General features: G+C 31.4%; 1 protein-coding gene across 4 annotated transcripts in view; it reads right to left on the reverse strand.

Moving 5' to 3' along the window:
- GPHN (gephyrin) overlaps positions 1 to 5,895 on the reverse strand; it is a 393,108-nt gene that overhangs the window by 370,431 nt on the left and 16,782 nt on the right. The window lies entirely within an intron of this gene.

Below are 5,895 nucleotides of genomic sequence, written 5' to 3' on the forward strand. Positions count from 1 at the left end.
TTTTTTTTTAATATTTTAAGATATGTTAGTACATCAAAGGTGTTTATTAAAATCTCAAGGAGTTCTAAAAAACAGAATTGTAGAGAAGTGTATGTCTGGAAAAATTAATGAGTAAAAACAGAATTTAGAAAACTTGACAAAACAAAATAAGGCAGAAGAGAATAAAAAAGAGCAGATGGAATAGAAAGAAAAGAACTAGTGAGATGACAAACATACCCAACATATTAGTAATTACATTAAATGTAAGCAATAAACATTTCAATTAAAGATTGTCAAGTTGGATAAAACAAACATGACTCAATAATATGCTATTTCCAAAAAATATATCTTAAATATAAGATACAGATATATTAAAATAAAGGAAGAGAAAAATGAACCATGGGAATACTGATGAAAAGACTGTTTACATTAATAGAAGTTCAGAGTAGACTTCAAGGCAAGAAATACTATTAGAAATAAAAAAGGATGTTTCATAATATCATAATGAATGGTTCAATCATAAAGTTGTAAATGCTTGTGCATCTCATAAGAAAACAGAATACAAAAAAGAAACAGTTAAAGAACTAAAAGTTAAGAGAGAGATCTAGAGTCATAATAGACGGTTTTAAGATTCTCTGTCACAACTGATAAAACAAACAGAAGAAATCATTAAAAGAATTGAACACAATTTTAACCAATTTGATCTTATAGACACATAATACTAACAACTGCAGAATAAACATTCTTTTCCCATACCAATGAAATGTACTATCTAACACAAACTCTTCAGGAAAAAAATATAATAAGAGAAACAGAGACTTCCCAATTGTTTTTATGAAATCTTGATACCAAAACCTAAAAAAATTTTAGTAGGTAGGAAAACTACATACTACTATCTTTCATGAATAGATGTAAAAATCCTAAACAAAAAATAGTAATTAAAACTAGTAACACACTACATTATGAAAAGTGAATTTATCCTAGGAATGCTAGTTAGTTTAACATTGTAATCAGTCAGTATAATTCACCATATTTCAGATTTAATGACAGAACCACATACTTTATCTCAATTACAACAAAAACAAAAAAACATTTGATAAGATTTAATATTTATTAATGATTTAGAAAACTCAGAAATCAAAGAAATGAGTACTTCTTTAATCTGATAAAGGGTGTATATAAAAGCATACAGCTAACATAATAATTAATGGTGAAATATTGAATGCTTTTTTCCTTAAATTCAGTAGTAAAATTATCACTATTTCTATTAAACAATGCTTAGTAAAGCTCCTGTTTATATTACCAAAATGCAAAAATCAATTGCATTTCTATGTATTCATATATGAAACAATGGGAAAATGAAATTTAAATACCATTTACAGCAGCAGCTTTAAATCATCACCTAGCCATAAATCTAACAGAGCATGACATGCATGCAATGTCAGCACTGAACAGCATACAGCACTACTAAGACAACTTAAAGACCCAAGTAATTGGGTGGGTAATAATCCTTGTTCACAGATTGGAAGACTATACTACTGAGATGCTAGGTCTCTCCAAATTGTTCTACAGCTTTGATGATATCCCAATTAAAACACCAAAAATTTGTTTTTATTAGAATCTGATTGTACATGCATATGACAATACAAAAAGCTAAAGTATAAATCTCTTTCAAAAAAAGAGTTGAAGAAAATTTGGAGAACTTATGCTACCATATATCAAAGACTTAAATAAAGCAATAGAATTTTTAAAAATGTAAAATACTGCTTCAAGGATAGACACTTGAACAGGTCTATATGATTTATACCATTTATTTGTATCCTACAACACTTGGGCAAAGGACATATTTCTAAAAAATAGTCACTGGATCAACTGGATAGTTATATGTTAAAAAGAAATCTTGATCTCTACCCCATCTCATTCAAAGAAAAATTAGTAAGTCAGACTTAATTAAATTAAATAAATTATTTGTTATTTAAAGACTATTTTTTATTAAAAGAACTACTAAGAAAAGTGTAGATTAGCCACAGATTGGGAAAGTATATGTGCTGCATGCATATATGTTACAAAATTCTCACATTCTTATACACTAACCAGAACAATTAAAATTAAAAAAAGACTGACAATGTCAAATTTTGATAAGAATGTAGAGAACACAAACTCTTCTGCATTGCTGGTGGGGACAGAGAATGACATAACCTTCTTGTATAACAGCCCAGAAATTCTATACCTAGAAAAATATTCATCAGAAGACATACATAAGAATATTCATAACATCTTTATTCTCAATAAGTACATAACTAGAAAGAATTCAAATGTCAATTAACAGAAGAACAATGATTCATTCATTCATGGGACTACTAAATAATAGTAAGAAAATTAATGACTGCTATATACAACAATATACACAAATAGAGATATAATGATGTATGACAGAAGTTGCCCATTTGCATGAAGTTCAGGAACAGGCAAAAATCCACCTATAATGATAAAAATCACAATAGTAATTACTTGGGCATGGCAAGGGATGTGGATATTTGCTAGTAAGAGGCTTGAAGGCAAATAGTGTAGTACTGAAAATGTTCTTATCTTAAATTGGGTGATATTTATATAAGGGTCTACCTGTGAAAAATTCACCATGCTTACAATTAACATTTGTGCATTTTACTCTCCAATTTAAAAACTGCTATTATAGCAACTTATTCAAATGAGTGTATATTTGGGACAAATCATCTTACTAGAAAGATTACACTGTGTATATATTTTTAAATAATCAAGAACTAAGAGTAAGTTGCCCTGATCTTTAATCACAGCTCTATTACTTAGATATGTACCCTTAAAAACATCATAACTAGCATTGATTAGTGCAGATAATCTTTAAAGTTTCTTCTATATCCAAAAATTTATGTCTTTGAGATAATCAATTTTATTTTTAAAAAAAAATCAAATTCTCAAATTTTAAACCATATAGTCATTAAAACCTGAATGTAGAAAGGCCAAGTTAACTCTTATAGTTCTAATTAAAGAAGGTTAAAATCAGATAAATGTATGCTGCTATTTATCCTAAATCTCCTATATCTATATTTAAGTTAATCTACTTTGGCCTAAACATTCTGTCACTACCCTTTCAGTAGTCAAGAAAACTGAGAGCCAGATTACCTTTCTTTTCTAAGGATAGGTTTATTCATTTTTCCAGTCCCTGTTCAAACACTACCTTCTTTAAAAGGCCATCCCTCCTACAACCATTCAGTCAAAATTAATTGCTCCTTCTTCTATGCACCCACAGTATGTAGCTTCTATTATAGTTCTTATTTCATTCTGCATTATAGTCAGTTCTCATGTATGCAAGTGGGCCCTTTCAAGAATAAAGATATACCCATTCATGCAGTCAGATCAGTCAAATCAACCCTGAAAATCAATGAGTAATAACACAGCAAGCCCATCTTCATACCTGATTCTATATTAACGGTAGCAAAGTGAAATATGTTTTCCACTGCTATGTGAAAGTAAAATGTTCCTATTTGGTATGTTATTTTTAAGTCTAGGAACATTACTACCATTAGTCTTATAAAAAATATTTTGAGCATTACCAGATCCAAAATATAACATATCAAATGAGAATGTTCTTCTTTCTGATAGCTGGGGAAATCTGAAGTAGACACCACAAGTTCCTACCAAAAGCAAAAGGAGATTACAATGAATAGCCAAGATACTGAATTAATTTCAGCTCTTACTCTCTTGTAGAATAATGAAATAGCCACAGGCAGAGAGCTGAAGAAATAAGTTAGGTCTGTAATGGAAATACAAATTATTTTATGTCAATAAAAGGTAGTTAGGGAGAAGGCAAGGGAACTACTTGGAGATTATATATTCAGCATCTTTTTTTCTGTGGACTGACCCTGCTGCTGTCCGCATGATTGGTACAATACAACCTCTATTCCCTGATCACCGATGACTGTTCCAGAACAAAGTTCCTCAAAAATTCTAGAAACACAATTGTAAAAATAAAATCAGTCCTTCACTGAATGGCTGGAATGAGAAGATATAAATAATACAGTAGTTGCCTATGGGCTGGTTTTTCCAAGGCAGAAAAAACAGATTTGAGGTAAAAGAAAATAGAGCTTACTGATAGTGTACATCAAAGATGAGAAACACTCTTAGGATCAAATCCTGTATCCAATATTCCTAAGGCCTCATCTATATTTAGAATAAGGTAGACACTCCATTTATTTTACAATAAATTGCCCTGTTACTTAAGCCAGTTCAATTTGAATTGTTAACTTGCAAACAAAACAATCCTTTGAGAGACTAGTGCTCAGTGCTTTGATGACCCTCAAATAGCCTGTTTCCCAGTACTCCTGGACTCTTCTCACAATGTGTGTGACTATTTTGACAACAAAATCATAGTAAAGTGAAGCTATGTGTCAGTTTCATGCCTATCCTTTAATTGGCCAAAAGCTTCTGCTTCCTCCTCAAAATATTTACTCTTGTAATACTTCTCAGGACCATCACAGGCTGAGGCTACTAAGTCAACCATGTGGAGAAAGCATATGTAGTAGAACTGAGGCCCCGGACAACTGTCCTAATGGCAGCTAAAACAGAATCCCAACCAACACTATCTAAAGCAGAACCACTAGGGTAACTCATAAAAGTATGAGAAGATAAATTGTAGTTTTAAGTTACTAACCTTTATGGAGATTTATAATGAAAATTTAACATAAAAAGTTGAATTCATATGCAGATAACCTGGAATTATATTTTCCTAATATAGACTATCTCTTAGAGCACAGATTGGTAAACTCTGGTCCACAATCTATTTTTGTAAAAAAAGTTTTATTGAAATACAGTCATGCTCATTGATTTACATATTGCCCATGGCTACAGAACTGAATGTCTGTGACAGAAGTCATATAGGTCACAAAGCCCAAAATATTTACCACTGACCCTTTAGAAAAATGTTTGTTAACCTAGTTCACAGTACTTGGCCAGTGTGTTAGTATATAAGTGACTTAAAATATAAGTCTAGTTTACAACCAACTCCTGATACTTAAGGACAACATTATAAATATTTAATAATTTTAGTCTTACACAATTCAAAGCACATCACATGAGACATACTTGCCACAGACTGAATATAAGTGTTCCTCCAAAATTCACATGTTAAACCTATTCTGGGTGTGATGGTGTTTAGAGTTGGGACTTTGGAGGTGATTAGCTCATGAGGATAGAACTTGCATCAATGGGTTAAGTGTCCCTATAAATGAGAAACAAAAATTTTCGGCCTTATTTCCATCATTTAAAGAGATAAAGACAGCTATCTGTAAGTCAAAAAGGGTGCCCTCACTGTACACTGAAATAACTAGTACTTTGATTTTTGACTTCCCAATCACCAGGACTGTCAGAAATAAAATTCTATTGTTTAGAAATCACCCAGTCTATGGTTCTTTGTTATAGCAACTTAAAAAAAACTAAGACAATACTTCACTAGGCTGGACAATTTGTTATCAAATCAAGCTACAGAACAGAATTAAAAATTAATCATGAACAGAAAAAAGAGCAAAGTATTATTACTTTTTATCAGATCCATAACTAATAGCTTAAAAATTTATACTCTGCATGTGAGGAATGGGGGGTGGGGACCACTTCAAGTTTCTCATGTACCAAATATGATATACTTCTAAATTATATTAAGAACCCAAAAGGAATGAGCATTTCATTATGATGCAGAATTGACTTCTTTTTTTAATTAATACTATTTCACACAGGTTTCTTCAGAAAACCAGAAAGTACACATCCATTTTTAACCTAAGTTAAAAATGCTTAAACTTGGCCCTCCCTGGTGGCGCAGCGGGTTAAAGCACAGCACTGAGAATCTGAAGCCACTTCCGCATGAGTTCGATTCCTGCCTGCCGCCTG

This window comes from Condylura cristata, unplaced genomic scaffold (genome assembly GCF_000260355.1).
Source record: "Condylura cristata isolate star-nosed mole 26May11 unplaced genomic scaffold, ConCri1.0 scaffold00013, whole genome shotgun sequence".
NCBI classification, from domain to species: Eukaryota; Metazoa; Chordata; class Mammalia; order Eulipotyphla; family Talpidae; genus Condylura; species Condylura cristata.